We start from the raw sequence: 21,952 nt of genomic DNA on the forward strand, positions 1-21,952 counted from the left end.
TGCCTACAGTATACTTTCAGGGAGAGAGTAATGTAAGCTCTGAGTCACTTTCTGCCTAGAGATGACCTAATAGTGGTTCTGGCATTGTTTGTTTGTTTTTGAAAATACGTTCCTGGGCGTCATTCAGAAAATGCAGAGTTTGGCATCTATATAAATTAAGGATGATCTTTTTGAACTTTTGTCTTTCATTACATCAAATTACCATAATTGGACAGAAATTCCACTAAATTAAGCATTGTTAGGAAATGTGTAAATTGGAGCTACTCAAATTAGTTGCTCTTTGAACTATGTGCTGTTGGTTCAGGATTAGATAAGGAGTTTGAAGGCAAACCTAAATCATTGCTTCCTTTTTTGAGAGATTCTCAGCATATTTTCTTAAAATTAGCTGAAATAAACAATGTGTTTAGTCGCAAAGTGATTTGCATTTTTGCACAAACTCCCTATCTCCTTGAGAATTATAACAGATATTTCATGAAACATCATTGATCTTTACTTTGTTACACTGCTGTAAAGTACATTCAGAGTTGCCAGTTAAAGGTGTTAGTGTTGAGATGAAATGTCATGCATTTTTCTTCACTTCCATGCAAATGAACATAGTAATTTATTAAGACACAATGAAGAAAAAAAATTGACAATGAGTTCCAGATTTTAAAAATCACTTGCCATTCAATCCAAATTGTGAGTTTGATCGGTTACCGAACACTTTATAATGCACCCCCGGTAATTTTACAGAGATTACTTTTTTCTTACCAATTCTTGATTATTCTGTCTTGCAATGCAGAGAAAGCTAACTAATTTAAAATAAACTTCCGTTAATTTTGATTGTTATAAACTTAAAATTGACTAATTTCCATATACAGAGTTTAAAATGTTCACAATTTACATTAAATATATATTCTGTGTATACCTTGGAAAAATTATACTGAAAATTGAAATTAAAATGATGTATATAGCTGCAAGAAGCCGCCTGTCCCATTTCATCTTACTATATAAGTTGTGTAGGTAATTTATAAAATCCCTGCTGCATAACAAATCTATTTTTTGTTGGAATGGGTAGTAATGTTTCTTCTTATTTCGAAATAAGAGTTGGTCTATGAGTGCCTCTGCAACTGTATTTTTCCTAAGTGGCTTCATGGTCTTGAACTGAGAAAGCTCAGAGCATTAAACATCAAAGTAATATATTTTGACATAATTAGACATCAAGGAAATGCAATTAAAATGACACTGAGATATCACTACACACTTACCAGAATGGCTAAAATAAAATATAATGACAAGCCCAAAAGAAAATATATACCATTTGATGATACACAATGGCAAGTTGTACCATAACTTAACCATCTCAGACTAGTGTAGTGTTAAATTTGTTTTTCTAAGCCATGTTTTGGGTCACTTACCACTTTTCAAGGATATAAAGTGCTATCATTTTACTTAAAACTGTGAAATTTGGTCAGATTTAAATTTCAATTTATGTTAAAACATTCTGTAAACTGTGTTAGACTTTGACATTTGTTCCCTCAGTTCAGTGAATAACACTATATCATATTCTGAAAAATACGCTAATTTTTTATTATTTTGAAAAATATCCCTTTTTCCTCTATGAATTGGGCCATGGAGAAGGTGACACCGACTCGCTTCGCAAACTGCCTTGGTGAGAGACCCAGGCAGCTCCAGAGGTTTGGGACGGCCTGGGGTCCTCTTGGCCCACCCATGACTACTCCAGTCAAGTGTAGTGATCAGGCCTGGGTTGATGAGGAGTGGTTGCTATGACCTCAAAGCTTTGTGACATCACAGATGCTGGCTTCACTGAAGCAGCTGTCCCTCTCCCATGACCTTGGTGTCCTATGGCTTTAAGTAGGAAGCTCCGGGAAGGACAGAACAAGAGCCCTCTGAACCTGATCAAGAACTCAGGATGTCTTGTGGTTTAATGTCCAACTTCCCCTTTCTGGAGACATAGAGGAAGGAAAATGACATTCAGTATACCTTCCTTTAGGCCAACATATCCCCGGAGATGGCAAGGTGTCCTTTTCCACTACAATTTCTAGATATTTCAAGAAAAGGTGAGGCCTCGCAGGTATGAATAGCTCTCCGTGGGTTTTCTCGTCCTGTGGGTGAGAGCGTACTTTGTCAGCGTCTTTCACCTATGCGTCTGTGATGACTAAGGTACGGAAAGTCCCTTTCCGAGGTAAAAGGTGATGGCATCGATATATGGTGCTGTCTGGGGCCTAGTCTCCTAGTGTTCTGAAACACACGGCTAAGGGATGAGGCCTCTGTCTACCTGGCTTTCCCTTAAATACCTTTGCAAAGACTTCGAGGGAGTGACCTTCTGCATCAGAGCTAACTCTCATTGAAGAGGCCTGGACCGAAACCGTTGTCATTATTAGTTAACTGTACTTGTTGTGGTAACGGGTATAGACATGTGGACCAAGTCTCTTTAGTCAGAAGGAAAGGGACGGCCTATACCGACGGCTTGCAAGGCCCATTCGAGCAGACTTTTGGAGTGAGCCGCAATGCCTTTGCAAGGACTAGTGGATCAGGAAGTTTGGGTCCATTTCGGCACCACAGTATTCCTCTGCCGTCGAAGTGAATGAACCCCTGGACCTTGCCTTGACATGAATGTCCCATGCCCTGCTGTTGGGAAATGGAAAAGGAAGGGAATACTGACGGGCAAGAAGTCAGAGAAGGAGACCCACCAGGAGTGACTCAGGACTCTGAGAATCCAGCTGAGGTTTACCAAAAAGAGAACTGCTTAATGGGTAGTCAGGAGTTGTGGAATATATTAAGAGGAGCACTGGACATACATGCAACTAAAGCATCCCTGAATACTCTGTCAAAAACGGATGATGGATGATAGGCAGGCTTTCTCAACAGAACAGCAACAAGAACAACATAATTTCAGAGGAAAACATTATGGCCCTCTCTAAACCAAAGGCAGTCACAGGAGAAAAGGAAAGAATTATATTGTTTATTGTCTTTCCTTTATTGAAATGACATGGAATTGGTTTCCTAAAATGTCCTTTTTTGAATTGGGTCTTTATCCTTGTGAATTAGAGCTTACCCACCTCTTCCATCTCTGGATTTGATGAGAGGACATCACAATGCCTTCACTAAATACCTAGAGGAGTGGCTCAAGAAAATGTCTTGACCTGGCCTTCTGTGTGTTGGCTGGGGTTGGATTACTGCTTCAAATGGTTCCGTCACTACTAGAGCTGAGATTTTGTAGGATTACTGACCTAACTTGGATGTTCCTATGTGTCTGCGAATTTATCCTTTTCTCTCAGTTCTTGGATTTGCTAGCATAAATGTGTGGATGTGCCTCTTCGGTTTTTCTTTTTTCCTTTCTCCGAGTTGTCATGTGGTTTCATACTTGCAGCTGTGTGCTTGTCTCCCTGTTTTATCCCAGTAATGGCTTCTGTGGTTTGTTCGTGTTGTGAAAACTGAAGTGTGAGGTCTCCTGATTCATTTCCTATTGGTTTGTTTGTATTTCCTTAATTTTGATAATCACATGTATGATTTCAATTTTTCTGTTAACTTTGGAGTTCGGTTTTTCTTCATCTTGTTCCTTCAGTCGTCCTTATAGGGGGATTTCTTTTTCAGTGTTTTTAAATTTTGGAAATGCATGCTTTTAACCCTATATGGTTTCCCCATAAAATGTTTTGGCATCCTCCTCTAAGTTTCTTAGAATTCCTTCGTTCATGGCTCTTCTTTTCCTTTGGATTTTCTTTCTTGCATTCATTGCAGTTCGTGAATGTGTTGTGTTTTCCACTTTAGTGTCTGGCTGTATTTCCAATTTGAAAGTGATATCTTCCTGTTTTCATACCTTCGTGATCATAAGTGCACAGGATAGGTTTTGACTTCTCTTCCATGAATTACGACTGGATTTGGACTCGAGCTCATGACCTGCGATAGACAAAGTTAGGTCTGCTGCTGGGAAGAACATATCTTATTGTCCTCAGAGACGCAATCTTTCTCATCGATCCCCAAAGTTCAGGTGGTCTCGAGAGCCCATGTGGACGTCTGTTATTCCTTAGCACCTTCCCATCCAGATGATCTGTCCTGTGCTTAACGTAGATATCATAATTGCCAACAGTATTGGATAAAATTTACCATCTCCCTTCCTGTGTGTTCATACCTTCCAACGTTTAGATACACCCTTGTTCGTGGTGTATATGTTGGCAATTCTTCCAGGTTTCTGTTGTTTTGATGCTCCATCAAGACAAAACAACTTCCGCTTATCTTTTGTCTCTCGAAGGCATAAAATGACTCTCGCTGACTTATGCACAAACACTTTGGCTCTCTTCTCCTTGGGAATAGCATAACCTATGTCTTCCCTGTTTCTTCACTTGCAAGCTATGAGTATCTTTATAGTCGAAGGAAATCTCCTATGGTCAACAGAAGGACGAGCTAGTTTAATATTTGTTGTTTTCTTATGGATGTTTTCTACCTTTTTTTTTTTTTTTATTTGGAATTTCAACCACTCTTACAAACTGTTTGTATTGACGGGAGACTTTAGTCCTGATACTGAATGTATTATTGATAGGTAATAGTTCACTTTCTCATTTCGGTTGGCTTCTGACTTGGATTCTATTTGCCTTTCACCTATATGGTATTTTCTTGGGGTTGCTTCATTGGTACGATTCCTCGCTTCCTTCCCATATTTTGCATGTGCATGTGTTAATGCTGTGGTGTGTGTGTGTGTTTCACATCACAATTATTATTAAAATACGAGAGAATGGAATTCGGTCTCTTGTGGGTAGCAATTCAATTTGACATGCCTTGAAATCTCACATTCCATCAGTTTCAGGAAATCTCCTGCAAGGAATGTCATCTCTTGTCCTCTTCAAGTAACACGTGTTCTCACAAAACTGCTTTCCAAAGAACAGCACCATTTGAATTTCTCATTAGAGTCATACTGTTTGTACCAATACCCTTTCTTTTTCGTATGATTCTTGAGTGTCATGAGTTAGTGAAATCGTCTGTCTGATGTCGTTCTGAGAATGATAGATGTGACAAAGCCCAATGCTCTCCGCAAGACTGCCATAAGAGACAAGTGGAAGAATTCCTTCTTGCTTATGTCTCAGTACGAATTGCGGTGACATGGAGGAGAGTGAGATGGTAGTAGTGTCTAATAACCTCATGCTTGTCTTCAGCTATGAAGGCAACAGGAAGATGAACACAACAACTGCATTGGGGTGGAAATTGACCTGAAGCCTACAAGATAAACTCCACAGCGAAAGAGAACGGAAGTTGCAGAGATGATGGGAGAAGGTTGGAGACATGGCTCAGGGGAGATTTGGTTGGTTCGTGGATCAGAGGGCTGGAGTCCATGAAGAGGACCAAGGCACAGGAGAGCAGGGCACACTGGGAACCCACAAGGAACCTGTTTCCCAGTGCCGTTGACTGTGAGACGCAGAGGGTCTGAAGGGCACGAGTACTTTACAACACAAGTGTTGAAGGCTGAAGTTTTCCTATCAGCAGGCTTGGCAGACATCAACTTGAAGGAACACCATCTTTTTCCTGCATATGACACCAACAAGCGACCAGGAGCAGACAGCCTGGAGACAATGATCAGAGAGAGACAATACTAAGTGATGCACTGGGAAGATGGTGAGTAGTGGGAGTGATTCCGTGAAAGGCAGTGTTCGTGGAGATGTCTCAATGTGGACATAATAAATTTTGGGCTCTCGCAACAGCAGCATCAAGACAAAGCTACTGGCCAAGACAGGTATGTGAGGACATAGGCTGCCTAGCCAGCCAACTTGAAATCCCGACAGTGGAATACTTGGAAAACTGCCTTCCTCAGTCCAAGATGCTTAGTCCAAGGACAACGACTCTCCCATAGGGGACGAGAAGAAAGCTTTGACCACATGTTCTCTTCTGAACACAGCATTCTGCAGGCCTGCGTTCTGCTGAGTTGCTCGAATTTCTCCTTTCACAGGCACACCAGAGCCCACCAAGGTAAACCTCTGCATATTCAACCCGGACCCTAAAAACAACAAACGGCCGGAAAGGAGAGCTACAGCAAATGACTGGCCTCCAGGACAGGGTCAGCCACAACACAAACAGCAGTGGCATGCATGCCACATACACACTCACAAACACACACACACGCACGCACTCAACAAACCTTAAGGGCCAGCCCTGGGTACTCCGGATCTCTTCCTCCTAAATAAATTACCCTCAGGTTAGAAAGCAGAATGAGTTTAACGAATACAGAGAGGTGACAGAGACTTAGATCCAATGCAAAGATGAAAAAATCAATTGATGCCCAGGTAAAGGAAGAAGGAATGATTATGGCTAGGCAATCAGAGTGAACCCTCTACATAGAAAACGCCCGATGCGGGATTGAAAGCAGGGGCCTGGATACTCGCTGTACGTCAGAAAACATAGGAGATATCAGAGAGTCTCGAACCACAGAGATAAAACTGATAAAGATAAAAGCACCTAAAGAACTCCTGAAGAGAAGATTGGTAGGAGACTGTACACTGCAGCTCCATGCAGGATCCCATGATCTTACCTCCAGAGGCTTTTCCAAAAATTCCAATGCTGTTTCAGTTCTCATCATTTGAATTCGGGTGGCCCTCCAAAGATAGGGTCCTTATTCAAAAGAGCGAGACTGATACAAAGTGAAGGTCAAGCAAACGTTAATTTTGCACAAAGCATCGAGAATCATATTGACCGGTCAGGGCCTTCTCTTGCAAAGAGGCAACCCCTCCCAGCCTCAGAGACTAACATTTATAGCGGTAGTTTAGCCAGGCTATACAGACGTGGCCAATGAGATAACAATACAGAAAAAACTGCACAGTCGTGCTAAGTCTGCTACACCACAAAAACAAAAATGCTAGGTAACACATGGGTGGACAATTGGATCTCAATTTACCCTAGTAGATATATGCGTGCCCCTCTAATGGGATGTCTTCACCTGGCCTGATTCACCCTTGTATCTAGGCTTTGAGAGTAAGCTCCTCTGGGAGGAGTAGGGTCAATTTTGTTTACAGCATGGGTTCAATATAAGTTTACTGCAGAAACACAAAATGACTCCCTCTGGCCTAGCGGACCTTATAATGAGTAGCTGTAGCATCCCTAGAAATAGAGCCAAAATGACTTCCAAATCTTCAAAACTGACGATTTACCAAAAGCAGATTCTACATCCTAGAACCTTAGGTCCAGAATGGACTCATGTACTTGGAGTCCACAGCAGCAAGCATGGAGCATGTTGGAAAAGACCCATAGCCCAAGTGAAGCCATCTGAAAGACTTCCGTGCCCGTTTCAGGAACACAACTTGTATCTTCAAAAGGACGCATTGAAGAGGATTCAAATGTCAAAGAACCTGGAGCATTCCCACAGGGTCGTGCAGATACCCTCTGGAGGAGTACATGTAGATGTGACAGCACAAGCCTGCCTTCACCCTCTCATGAACATCCCCCAAATAGTTTCATGGGATAAGCAAACAATGCCTCTTGTGGAAGATGGGCGTGTTCTAATGGAGGCAGCAGAAGATGAACAGTGGGACAACAAAGGGCCATTAGAGAGCCACAGACAGCGTATGCTACAGGTTGGTGAGGATATTCAGGAAGACAAGGAACTGGAGAATGAACATTGGAGCTCTGAGCGAAGGTCTAGCATTTGAGGATGGTGGGAGGTTCTCTGAACCTGGCTGCCTTCCATAGAGATCTAGGTCCAAATTAAAGAAAACATCCCCTGGCCACAGTCAATCCTTGTACCCCGGTTGTGTTTTTGTCTTTTTGTCAAACAATGCACATGCACATATTTGACAGAGAGACAGAGAGATCACAATCAGGGTGTAGAGCTGGAGAGGGAAAAGCTGACTTACCCCTGAGCAGGGAACCTGAGACCAGAGTCGATGCCAAGACCCTGGGATCATGAGTTGAGCTGAAGGCCGCCTCTGAACTGATAGACACAATCCATGACACAACCTTTGACTTCTGAATACGTCCTAGTTCTAGACGTGAACCACTGCTCTGTCATTGTTCACAAATGCAGGGGAAATGGATTTTGGCTTGGGCTGGTGTTGCTTGAGCTACCTGACCTGCTTTGAGAGCTGGTATAGTTTGTCCTCTTGAGGTAAGTGATTTGGCTATGTACAAACTACACTCCCACGCATATTTAGGTAAAGAGAATTCCTCCATTGAATGAAACTATGTCTTGTGGTTCCATGCTTCTGTGGATGGTGATGTGAGTCCTCCTTGCCTCTGAATCTGGATCTCTGTTTCTGCTCCCAGATGAGGGACAGTTTTAGCTCTGAATTCTCAAATCCATGTTCAGCCCTCTTTTTTTTTTTTCTCTCACTCCTACTTCTCCTACAATAAGCACCTCTTTCTATTCCTTGGAGTCAATGACTTTCCTAAGCTCATTGTCATGTTTCATCATTCTTCCTTCTTTCTTTGGATTTGTTTCCTTATTTACCATTCCTTTTCTGCCAGGTCAAAAATTTGGTCCTTTGCTTCTGCCAGCTTTTTTGGACTTTTCCTTCAGTCTGCTACCAATCTTTTCTTTAGAAATTCTTTATTTATTTTATTTTATTTTATTTTACTTTATTTTATTTCTATCAGTTTAATCTATGTGTTTTGAGACTCCCTGATATCTTTCTGCTTTCAATCCTCCATTGGGCGTGTTATATGTGAGGTTTCACTCCGATTACCTGGCCATGATAATTTCTTGTCTTCTTCCTTGGCAACAATTGATTCTTCCATCTTTGTCTTGGATATAGGTCTCTGACTCTTTCTCAGTATTTGAAAAATCAATTCTGTTTTTTATCCTGATGGTAATTTCTTTAGAAATAAGATATCATGGAGTGCCCAAGGGCTGGCCCTTGAGGGAGTCTCAGGTATGTGTGTGTGGCATGCATGCCCTCTGCTGTTGTATCATAGCTGCCCCCTGTCCTTGAGACCAGTCATCTGCAGAGGCTCTCTTTGCCAGCCTTTTGGTGTGTTTGGGGTCTGGGCTGAATAGGCTGAGGTTTAGCTTGGTGGGATCTGGTGTGCCTGTGAAAAGAGAAATTCAAACTTTACAACAGAATGAATGCCTGTAGCATTCTGTGGTCAGGGGACAGCCTATGGACAGGGCTTTCTTCTAGTCCCCTATGGGAGAATCTGTTCTCTTAAAATGAAGCAAGTTGGACTGAGGAACACAGTACCCTATGTGTTCCATGGTTAGAATTTCGTGTTTGCAGGAGAGGCAATTAAAGCCCTCACCAACCTGTCTTTGGCCAGTAGCTCGGGCTTGATGCTGCCTGTGCAAGAGCCCCAAATTTCTTTTGCCCCCATCAAATCATCTCCAAGAACACTGCCTCTCACTAATGTACAGCCAGAACCCACCATCTTCCCACTGTGTCACCTGGTATTGTCTCTAATCGTGGTTTCCAGGCTGTCTTCACCTGGCTATTTGTTGGTGTTCTCTGACAGAGAAATACAGTGTTCTTTTGAGTTGATATGCCAAGGCTGCTGATCTAAAATCTCCAGGCCTCAAGGCCCTTTGTTGGCATGAACTAGTATGATTCAGACCCCCTGATGGTCAGAATCAATGGAATTGGAGAACGTACTCCTTGTGGGTTCCAAGTGTGCTCCGATCTCTTGTGGCTTTGCCCATTGCATTGTCTCACTGCCTTCTGAATTACCAACTTTCCACTTTTCCCCTAAACCATGTCTCCAATCTTCTCCCATAGTGATTGCAACTTATTCTCTCTTTTGCTATGGAGTTTGCTTTGTGGGCTCCAGTTCATTTCTGCCATGTTGAAGTTGATGTGGTAATCTTCCTGTTGTGTTCCTGGATAAAGACAAGTCTGGAGTTACCAGACACTACTACCATCTCACTGTCCTGAAAAAGCCCCACAGAATCTTACCCAGCCATAAGCAAGAATGAATTCTTTCCACTTGCCTCATGTGGCAGAATTGTGGAGAGCATTAGCCTACGTCACATCTATCAGTCCCAGAAAGACAAATAACATACAATTTCACTCTCTCATGACTGTCAAGAGACATATGAAAAAGCAAGGGAAAAATGGACAAATAATACGACACTACCCAGGCACACAAAATGTGGTGTTTGTTGAGGTCAGTTTTGAGAAAATATGTGTTTATCAAAGAGGACAAAAGATGACATTCTTTGTAGGAAATGTGGCTGAAAGAGAGGGAATGTGAGTTTTCAAGGCATGTCAAATGGAACTGCTATCCATTAAATACCGACTTCCTATCTCCATCAATTTAATTATAATTGTTATTTGAAACACACTCAGCACACACACACACACACACACACACACACACACACACACACACACACACAGATAAGACACACAAAAGATGGGGAGGAAGTGAAGAATAGCACTAATGAAGCAAACCCAAAAGAAAAGAACTGAGAGAAAAGGATAAATTCCAAGACACATATTCACTCCAAAGATTAGGTCAGGAAACCTACAAAATCTCAGCTCTGTAGTAGTGACTAAAGCGTTTGAAGCAGTAATCAAACCCCTGTCAATACACAGATGGCGAGGTGCAAATCATTTCCTGTTCAACTCTTCTAGACATTTAGAGAAGGCAATGCCATTTTCTTCTCATCAATTCCACAAATGGAGGAGGTGGATGAACTCCACTTTACTAGTATAAAGACCCAATTCAAATAATGACATTTTAGGAAATAAATTATATTCCATTTCAATAATTAAACATAATAAAAATATAATTCTTTCCTTTTCTCTGTCTGTCTTCACCTGCATTTGAAAGGGCCAGCTTGTTTTTGTATTATTTTGTACTGTTGAGGAAGCCAGCCTGTCATCCATCATCCATTTTTGACAGAGTATTCACTGATGCTTCAGTTCCATATATGACCTAGTACTCCGCCTAAGATATGCCAGAACTCTTCAACACCCATTAGCCCGTTCCCTCATTCCCTGCATGTCTCTTTTTTCCTTGACTCTCAGCTTGATTCCTCAGAGTTCTGAGTTACTCCTGGTTTGTCTCCTTCTCTGACTTATCCCCTTCAGTTTTTCCTTCTTTCTACTAAGGGCCGTGGTATTCGTCCTAGGGCACATATGAGAGAAGCCATATGATATTTCCCTATGTCTCCTTGCCCATTTCATTTCACAAACCCAGTCCTGTGGCATTCATGCCAGTGCAAGAATCAAGAGTTCATCCTCCCTAATTGCTGAGGAATACTCTGTTGCCAATATGGACCACACCTTCTTTATCCACTAGTCTTTGCAAGGACATAGCAGCTCAATCCTCAGTTCTGTTCAAGTGAGCCTTGCAGACCATCGATATAAGCCATTAATTTTCCTTTGATTAAAGAGACTTGGTCAACAGGGTTATACCCATTAACACAGTAGGTAGAGATAAATAATGGTAACAAGGAGTGCTGTCCATTGCTCCTCCTTAAGGATTAGCTATAATGTATAATGTCACTCTCTCATGCAAAGGATGACAAACCTCAGAGAGACGGGATGATATACCAGAGGACTTGTTGTTTCTGATATCTCTAGATATTTCAGAGGAAATAGGAAAACTTTGCCATCTCTGGAGAAAGGTTGGCCTAAAAGATCATTTTCCTGGGCCACTCTTCTAGGTATTTAGTGAAGGCATTGTCATGTCCTCTCATCAAATCCAGAGATGGAAGAGGCGGGTAAGCTCTAATTCACAAGGATAAAGACCCAATTCAAAGAAGGACATTTTAGGAAACCCACCCATGTCATTTCAATAAGGAAAGATAATAAACAATATAATTCTTTCCTTTTCTCCCTGTGACTTCCTTTGGTTTTGAGAGGGCCACATTGTTTTCCTATGAATTGATGTTGTTGTTGCTATCTGTTGAGAAAGCCTGCCTATCATCCATCATCCATTTTTGACAGAGTATTCACGGATGCTTTAGTTGCATGGACGTCCTAGTGCTCCTCCTAATATATGCCACAACTCCTGACCACCCATTAATCAGTTCTCTTTTCGGTAGCCCTCAGCTGGATTCTCAGAGTCCTGAGTCACTCCTGGTGGGTCTCCTTCTCTGACTTCTTGCCCTTTATTATTCCCTTCCTTAAGTGGGCCAAGGTATTCCTCCCGAGGCACATATTGTGGGTAGCCATATGACATTTCCCTTTGTCTGCTTGCCTTTTCCATTTCCCAACAGCAGGGCATGGGACATTCATGTCAAGGCAAGGTCCAGGGGTTCATTCACTCGACGGCAGAGGAATACTGTGGTGCCGAAATGGACCCAAACTTCCTGATCCACTAGTCCTTGCAAGGGCATTGCGGCTCACTCCAAAGTTCTGCTCGAATGGGCCTTGCAAGCCTTCGGTATAGGCCGTCCCTTTCCTTCTGACTAAAGAGTCTTGGTCCACATGTTTATACCCGTTACCACAACAAGTACAGTTAACTAATAATAACAACGGGTTCGGTCCAGGCCTCTTCATTGAGAGTTAGCTCAGATGCAGAATATCACTCTCCTCAAAGACTTTGCAAAGGTATTTAAGGGAAAGCCAGGTAGACAGAGGCCTCATCCCTTAGCCGCGTGTTTCAGAACACTAGGAGACGAGGCCACAGACAGCACCATATAGCGATGCCCTCACCTTTTACCTCGGAAAGGGACTTTCCGTATCTTAGTCATCACTGACCCATAGGCAAAAGACGCTGACAAAGTACGCTCTCACCCACAGGACGACAAACCCCACGGAGAGCTGCTTATACCCGCGAGGCCTCACCTTTTCTTGAGATATCTAGAAATTGTAGTGTAAAAGGACACCTTGCCGTCTCTGGGGATATGTTGGCCTAAAGGAAGGTATACTGAATGTCATTTTCCTTCCTCTATGTCTCCAGAAAGGGGAAGTTGGACATTAACCCACAAGACATCCTGAGTTCTTGATCAGGTTCAGAGGGCTCTTGTTCTGTCCTTCCCGGGGCTTCCTACTTAAAGCCATAGGACACCAAGGTCATGGGAGAGGGACAGCTGCTTCAGTGAAGCCAGCATCTGTGATGTCACAAAGCCTTGAGGTCATAGCAACCACTCCTCATCAACCCAGGCCTGATCACTACACTTGACTGGAGTAGTCATGGGTGGGCCAAGAGGACCCCAAGCCATCCCAAACCGCTGGAGCCGCCTGGGTCTCTCACCAAGGCAGTTTGCGAAGCGAGTCGGTGTCACCTTCTCCATGGCCCAATTCATAGTATTTGGTCGTGAGTGTCAGCACCAGCCCTCTGGACCTCGGAGAAAGGCAAGGATCCCTCATTCCATCTTAGCCACGACAGGCCAAGAAACTAACAGACCACAAGCAAAGCCTCAGGGGAGGAAATCCGAGCCCTGCGTTAGGGTGAGACCCTCCCACCAAATCATGGAGCATCTCAACAGGAAAAGGTCCACCCAAGGGAAGCTCAAAGTGAACCCCCGCAACCGTGCCAAAGACATGTCTGGAATCTTCCACAGCAAGCACACGAGTACCTCGATGATCTCCAGAAACGGTGCCAACAAGGCCTCCCAATCTTCCAAAACACCATTCATCCAAGGCAGACTCTACACCCTAGAACCTTAGGTCCAGGACGGACTCATGTTCTTGGAGTCCACAGAAGCCAACGGAGAGCAAGTTGGAAGAGACCCAAGCCCAAGTGAAGCCATCTGAAAGACTTCCGTGCCCATTTCAGGAAGACAACTTGTATGTGCAAAAGGACGCATTGAAGAAGATTCGAATGTGGAAGAACCTTGAGCACTCCCTCATGGTGGATCAGCTACCCTCTGTGGAACTGCATGGAGATGTGGCAGCACAAGCCTGCCTTCACCCTCTCATGACCATCCCCCAAATGGTTACATGCGATAAGCAAACAGTGCCTCTTGAGGAAGATGGGCATGTTCCAATGGAGCCCCGAGAGGATGCACAATGTGTTAACAAGGGGTCAGTACAGCACGACAGACAGCGGATGCTGCAGGTTGGTGAGGAGATCCAGGAAGGCAAAGAACAGGAGAATGAACAAGGAAGCTCCAAGCGAAGGTCGGGCATTTTAGGATGGTGGGAGGTTCTCTATACCTGGCTGCCCTCCATAGGAACCTAGGTCCAAATTCAATAAAACATCCTTTGGCCCCAGTCAATTATTGTGCACTGTTTTTGTCTTTGTTATCTTATCGAACGTGCACATGCACGTTTGGACAGAGAGGCAGAGAGATCCCAATCAGGGGGTGGAGCTGGAGAGGGAGAAGCTTACTTGCCCCTGAGCAGAGAACCTGAGAACAGAGTCAATGCCAAGGCCCTGGAATCATGAGTTGATCTGAAGGCCGCGTCTGAACTGATGGACACAACCCGGGACCCAACAATTGACTTCTGAATACCTCCTGGTTCTAGACAGAACTGCTGCTCTGTCATTGTTCAGAAATGCAGGGGATAAGGATTTTGGCTTGGCTGCTGTTGCTTGAGCTATCTGGCCTGCTTCGAGAGCTGGTATAGCTTTTCCTCTTGAAGTCAGTGACTGGGCTATGGACAAACTATTCTCCGATGCCTATTTGCCTAAAGAGAATACCTCCATGCCTAGATTTTCCGGGGGGAATGGCACTATGTCTTTAGGTGCTCCGCTTCTGTGGAAGGTGTTGGGAGTTCTCTGTGCCTCTGATTCTGGACCACTTTCTCTGCTCCCAGATGAGGGTCCTTTCCAGCCCCGAGTTCTCTAATCTAGGATCAGCCCTCTTTTCTTTCTCTCACTCTTACTTCACCTACAAGAGGCACCTCTTTCATTTCCTTAGAGATTCCCTAAGCTCACTATCATGTTCCATCATTCTGCCTTCTCTCTTAGAATTTGCATCCTTATTTTCTAGGCTTGTTCTTCTCGGTTCCTAATTGGATCCTCCACTTCTACCATGTTCCCGAACTTTGCATCCAGTCTCCTGCCAATCTTCTCTTCAGGAGTTCTTTAGGTGTTTTTATCTTTATCAGTTTTGTCTCTGTGTTTCGAGACTCTCTGATATCTCCTATGTTTTCTGATGTACAGCGAGTATCCAGGCCACAGCTTTCTATCCCGCATCGGGCGTGCTCTATGTAGAGGTTTCACTCTGACTGCCTAGTCGTAATCACTCCTTCTTCCTTTACCTGGGAATCAATTGATTCTTCCATCTTTGCATTGGATCTAAGTCTCTGTCACCTCTCTGTATTCGTTAAACTCATTCTCTTTTCTAACCTGAGGGTAATTTATTTAGGAGGAAGTGATCCGTGAGTGACCCAAGGCTCGCCCTTAAGGTTTGTTGAGTGCATGCGTGTGTGTGTGTTTGTGAGAGTGTATGTGGCATGCATGCCACTGCTGTTTGTGTTGTGGCTGACCCTGTCCTGGAGGCCAGTCATTTGCAGTAGCTCTCCTTTCCGGCCGTTTGTTGTTTTTAGGGTCCGGGCTGAATATGCTGAGGTTTACCTTGGTGGGCTCTGGTGTGCCTGTGAAAGGAGAAACTCTACCAACTCAACAGAACGCAGGCCTGCAGAATGCTGTGTTCAGAAGAGAGCATGTGGTCAAAGCTTTCTTCTCGTCCCATATGGGAGAGTCTGTTCTCCTTGGACTAAGCATCTTGGACTGAGGAAGGCAATCCTCCAAGTGTTCCACTGTTGGTATTTTGTGTTGGCTGGCTAGGGAGTCTCTGTCCTCACATACCTGTCTTGGCCAAGCTCTGTCTTGATGCTGCTGTTGTGAGAGCCAAAATTTATTATGTCCACATTGAGTCATCTCCACGAACACTGCCTTTCACGGAATCACTCCCACGACTCATCATCTTCCCACTGCGTCTCTTGGTATTGTCTCTCTCTGATCATTGTCTCCAGGCTGTCTGCTCCTGGTCGCTTGTTGGTGTCATATGCAGGAAAAAGATGGTGTTCCTTCAAGTTGATGTCTGCCAAGCCTGCTGATAGGAAAACTTCAGCCTTCAACACTTGTGTTGTAAAGTACTCGTGCCCTTCAGACCCTCTGCGTCTCACAGTCAACGGCACTGGGAAACAGGTTCCTTGTGTGATCCCAGGGTGCCCTGCTCTCCTGTGCTTTGGTCCTCTTCATGGACTCCAGCCCTCTGATCCACGAACCAACCAAATCTCCCCTGAGCCATGTCTCCAACCTTCTCCCATCATCTCTGCAACTTCCGTTCTCTTTCGCTGTGGAGTTTACCTTGTAGGCTTCAGGTCAATTTCCACCCCACTGCAGTTGTTGTGGTCATCTTTTTGTTGCCTTCATGGTTGAAGAAGCATGAGGTTATTAGACACTACTACCATCTCAGTGTCTTCATGTCACCACAATTTGTACTGTGACATAAGCAAGAAGGAATTCTTCCACATGTCTCTTATGGCAGTCTTGCGGAGAGCATTGGACTTTGTCACATCTATCATTCTCAGAAAGACAATAAACAGACGATTTCACTAACTCATGACAGTCAAGAAACATACGAAAAAGAAAGGGTATTGGGACAAACATTATGACTCTAATGAGAAATTCAAATGGTGCTGTTTGTTGGAAGGCCGTTGTGAGAACACGGGATTCTTGAAGAGGACAAGAGATGACATTCCTTTAAGGAGATTTCCTGAAACTAATGGAATGTGAGATTTCAAGGCATGTCAAATTGAATTGCTACCCACAAGAGACCGAATTCCATTCTCTCGTATTTTAATAATAATTGTGATGTGAAACACACACACACCACACAGCATTAACACATGCACATGCAAACACACAAAGATAAGACATGCAAAATATGGGAAGGAAGCGAGGAATCGTACCAATGAAGCAACCCCAAGAAAATACCATATAGGTGAAAGGCAAATAGAATCCAAGTCAGAAGCCAACCGAAATGAGAAAGTGAACTATTACCTATCAATAATACATTCAGTACTCAGGACTAAAGTCTCCCGTCAATACAAACAGTTTGTAACAGTGGTTGAAATTCCAAATCAAAAAAAAAAAAAAAATAGAAACATCCATAAGAAAACAGCAAATATTAAACAGGCTCGTCCTTCTGTTGCCCATAGGAGATTTCCTTCGACTATAAAGATACTCATAGCTTGCAAGTGAAGAAACAGGGAAGACGTAGGTTATGCTATTCCCAAGGAGAAGAGAGCCAAAGTGTTTGTGCCTAAGTCAGCGAGAGTCATTTTATGCCTTCGAGAGAAAAAAGCTAAGCGGAAGATGTTTTGTCTTGATGGAGCATCAAAACATCAGAAACCTGGAAGAATTGCCAACATATCCACCATGAAAAAAGGTGTATCTAAACGTTGGAAGCCTATGAACACACAGGAATGGAGATGGCGACGTTTATCCAATACTGTTGGCAACTATGATATCCAGGTTAAGCACAGGACAGATTATCTGGATGGGAAGGTGCTAAGGAATAACAGACGTCCACATGGGCATTCGAGACCACCTAACTTTGGGGGTCCATGAGTAAGATTGCGTCTCTGAGGACAATAAGATATGTTCTTCCCAGCAGCAGACCTAACTTTGTCTATCGCAGGTCATGAGCTCGAGTCCAAATCCAGTCGTAATTCATGGAAGAGAAGTCAAAACCTATCCTGTGCACTTATGATCACGAAGGTATGAAAACAGGAAGATATCACTTTCAAATTGGAAATAAAGCCAGACACTAAAAGTGGAAAACACAACACACTCACAAACTACAATGAATGCAAGAAAGAAAATCCAAAGGAAAAGAAGAAAGAGCCATGAACGAAGGAATTCTAAGAAACTTAGAGGAGGATGCCAAAACATTTTATGGGGAAACAATATAGGGTTAAATGTGTGCATTTCCAAAATTTAAAAACACCGAAAAAGAAAGCCACCTAAAAGGACGACTGAAGGAACAAGATGAAGAAAAACCGAACTCCAAAGTTAACAGAAAAATTGAAATCAGACATGTGATTATCAAAATTAAGGAAATACAAACAAACCAATAGGAAAAAAATCAGGAGATCTCACACTTGAGTTTTGACAACACGAACAAACCGCAGAAGCCATTACTGGGATAAAACAGGGAGACAAGCACACAGTTGCAAGTATGAAACCACATCACAACTGGTAGCAAGGAAAAAAGAATAACCGAAAAGGCATAGCCACACATTTATGCTAGCAAATCCAAGAACTGAGAGAAAAGGATAAATTCCCAGACACATAGAAAATTCCAAGATTAGGTCAGGAAACCTACAAAATCTCAGCTCTCTAGTTTATACGGAAGCCTTTGAAGCAGTAATCCAACCCCTGCCAACACACAGAAGGCCAGGTCAAGTCATTTGCTTGGGCCACTCTTCTATGTATTTAGTGAAGGCATTGTCATGTCCTCTCATCAAATCCAGAGATGGAAGAGGTGGGTAAACTCTAATTTACACGGATAAAGACCCAATTCAAAGAAGGACATTTTAGGAAACCCACCCATGTCATTTCAATAAGGAAAGATAATAAACAATATAATTCTTTCCTTTTCTCCCTGTGACTTCCTTTGGTTTTGAGAGGGCCACATTGTTTTCCTATGAATTGATGTTGTTCTTGTTGCTGTTCTGTTGAGAAAGCCTGCCTATCATCCATCATCCATTTTTGACAGAGTATTCACGGATGCTTTAGTTGCATGGACGTCCTAGTGCTCCTCCTAATATATGCCACAACTCCTGACCACCCATTAATCAGTTCTCTTTTCGGTAGCCCTCAGCTGGATTCTCAGAGTCCTGAGTCACTCCTGGTGGGTCTCCTTCTCTGACTTCTTGCCCTTCATTATTCCCTTCCTTTACTAGGGCCAAGGTATTCCTCCCGAGGCACATATTGTGGGAAGCCATATGATATTTCCCTTTGTCTGCTTGCCTTTTCCATTTCCCAACAGCAGGGCATGGGACATTCATGTCAAGGCAAGGTCCAGGGGTTCATTCACTTCGATGGCAGAGGAATACTGAGGTGCCGAAATGGACCCAAACTTCCTGATCCACTAGTCCTTGCAAGGGCATTGCGGCTCACTCTAAAGGTCTGCTCGAATGGGCCTTACAAGCTGTCTATATACGCCGTCCCTTTCCTTCTGACTAAAGAGTCTTGGTCCACATGTCTATACCCGTTACCACAACAAGTACAGTTAACTAATAATGACAACGGGTTCGGTAGACCTCTCTGAGAGTTAGCTCTGATGCAGAAGGTCACTCTCCTCAAAGACTTTCAAAGGTATTTAAGGGAAAGCCAGGTAGACAGAGGCCTCATCCCTTAGCCGCGTGTTTCAGAACACTAGGAGACGAGGACACAGACGGCACCATATATCGATGCCCTCACCTTTTACCTCGGAAAGGGACTTTCCGTACCTTAGTCATCACTGACCCATAAGCAAAAGACGCTGACAAAGTACGCTCTCACCCACAGGACGAAAAACCCCACGGAGAGCTGCTCATACCCGCGACCTCACCTTTTCTTGAGATATCTAGAAATTGTAGTGTAAAAGGACACCTTGCCGTCTCCAGGGATATGTTGGCCTAAAGGAAGGTATACTGAATGTCATTTTCCTTCCTCTATGTCTCCAGAAAGGGGAAGTTTGACATTAAACCACAAGACATCCTGAGTTCTTGATCAGGTTCAGAGGGCTCTTGTTTTGTCCTTCCTGGGGCTTCCTACTTAAAGCCATAGGACACCAAGGTCATGGGAGAGGGACAGCTGCTTCAGTGAAGCCAGCATCTGTGATGTCACAAAGCTTTGAGGTCATAGCAACCACTCCTCATCAACCCAGGCCTGATCACTACACTTGACTGGAGTAGTCATGGGTGGGCCAAGAGGACCCCAGGCCGTCCCAAACTGCTGGAGCCGCCTGGGTCTCTCACCAAGGCAGTTTGCGAAGCGAGTCGGTGTCACCTTCTCCATGGCCCAATTCATAGTATTTGGTCGTGAGTGTCAGCACCAGCCCTCTGGACCTCGGAGAAAGGCAAGATGCCGCATTCCATCTTAGCAACGACAAGCCAAGAAACTAACAGACCGCAAGCAATGCCTCAGGGGAGGAAATCTGAGCCCTGCGTAAGGGTGAGACCCTCCCACCAAATCATGGAGCATCTCAACAGGAAAAGGTCCACCCAAGGGAAGCTCAAAGTGAACCCCCGCAACCGTGCCAAAGACATGTCTGGAGTCTTCCACAGAAAGCACACGACTACCTCGATGGTCTCCAGAAATGGTGCCAACAAGGCCTCCCAATCTTCCAAAAAGACCATGCATCCAAGGCAGAGTCTACAACCTAGAACCTTAGGTCCAGGACAGACTCATGTTCTTGGAGTCCACAGAAGCCAACGGAGAGCATGTTGGAAGAGACCCATAGCCCAATGAAGCCATCTGAAAGACTTCCGTGCCCATTTCAGGAAGACAACTTGTATGTGCAAAAGGACGCATTGAAGAGGATTCGAGGGACGCCTGGGTGGCTCAGTTGGTTAAACAGCTGCCTTCGGCTCAGGTCATGATCCCAGCGTCCTGGGATCGAGTCCCGCATCGGGCTCCTTGCTCTGCAGGGAGCCTGCTTCTCCCTCTGACTCTGCCTGCCACTCTGTCTGCCTGTGCTTGCACTCTCTCTCTCTCTGACAAATAAATAAATAAAATATTTATAAAAAAAAAATGAAGAGGATTCGAATGTGGAAGAACCTTGAGCACTCCCTCATGGTGGATCAGCTACCCTCTGTGGAACTGCATGGAGATGTGGCAGCACAAGCCTGCCTTCACCCTCTCATGACCATCCCCCAAATGGTTACATGTGATAAGCAAACAGTGCCTCTTGAGGAAGATGGGCATGTTCCAATGGAGCCCCGAGAGGATGCACAATGTGTTAACAAGGGGTCAGTACAGCACGACAGACAGCGGATGCTGCAGGTTGGTGAGGAGATCCAGGAAGGCAAAGAACAGGAGAATGAACAAAGAAGCTCCAAGCGAAGGTCGGGCATTTTAGGATGGTGGGAGGTTCTCTATACCTGGCTGCCCTCCATAGGAACCTAGGTCCAAATTCAATAAAACATCCTTTGGCCCCAGTCAATTATTGTGCACTGTTTTTGTCTTTGTTATCATATCGAACATGCACATGCACGTTTGGATAGAGAGGCAGAGAGATCCCAATCAGGGGGTGGAGCTGGAGAGGGAGAAGCTTACTTGCCCCTGAGCAGAGAACCTGAGAACAGAGTCAATGCCAAAGCCCTGGAATCATGAGTTGATCTGAAGGCCACGTCTGAACTGATGGACACAACCCGGGACCCAACAATTGACTTCTGAATACCTCCTGGTTCTAGACAGAACTGCTGCTCTGTCATTGTTCAGAAATGCAGGGGATAAGGATTTTGGCTTGGCTGCTGTTGCTTGAGCTATCCGGCCTGCTTCGAGAGCTGGTATAGCTTTTCCTCTTGAAGTCAGTGACTGGGCTATGGACAAACTATTCTCCGATGCCTATTTGCCTAAAGAGAATACCTCCATGCCTAGATTTTCCAGGGGTAATGGCACTATGTCTTTAGGTGCTCCGCTTCTGTGGAAGGTGTTGGGAGTCCTCTGTGCCTCTGATTCTGGACCACTTTCTCTGCTCCCAGATGAGGGTCCTTTTCAGCCCCGAGTTCTCCAATCTAGGATAAGCCCTCTTTTCTTTCTCTCACTCTTACTTCACCTACAAGAGGCACCTCTTTCATTAACTTGGTGATTCCCTAAGCTCACTATCATGTTCCATCAAAGAATACATTCAAATGGCCAACAGACACATGAAAAAATGCTCCACATCACTCGGCATCAGGGAAATACAAATCAAAACCAGAATGAGATACCATCTCACACCGTTCAGAATGGCTAAAATGAACAAGTCAGTCAATGACAGATGCTGGCGAGGATGTGGAGAAAGGGCAACCCTCCTACACTGTATGTGGGAATGCAAGCTGGTGCAACCACTCTGGAAAACAGCGTGGACGTGCCTCAAAAAGCTGAAAATAGAACTACCCTATGACCCAGTGCTTGTAGTACTGGGTATATACCCTAC

The sequence above is a fragment of the Mustela nivalis genome (genome assembly GCF_964662115.1).
Source record: "Mustela nivalis genome assembly, contig: HAP1_SCAFFOLD_598, whole genome shotgun sequence".
Taxonomy (NCBI): Eukaryota; Metazoa; Chordata; class Mammalia; order Carnivora; family Mustelidae; genus Mustela; species Mustela nivalis.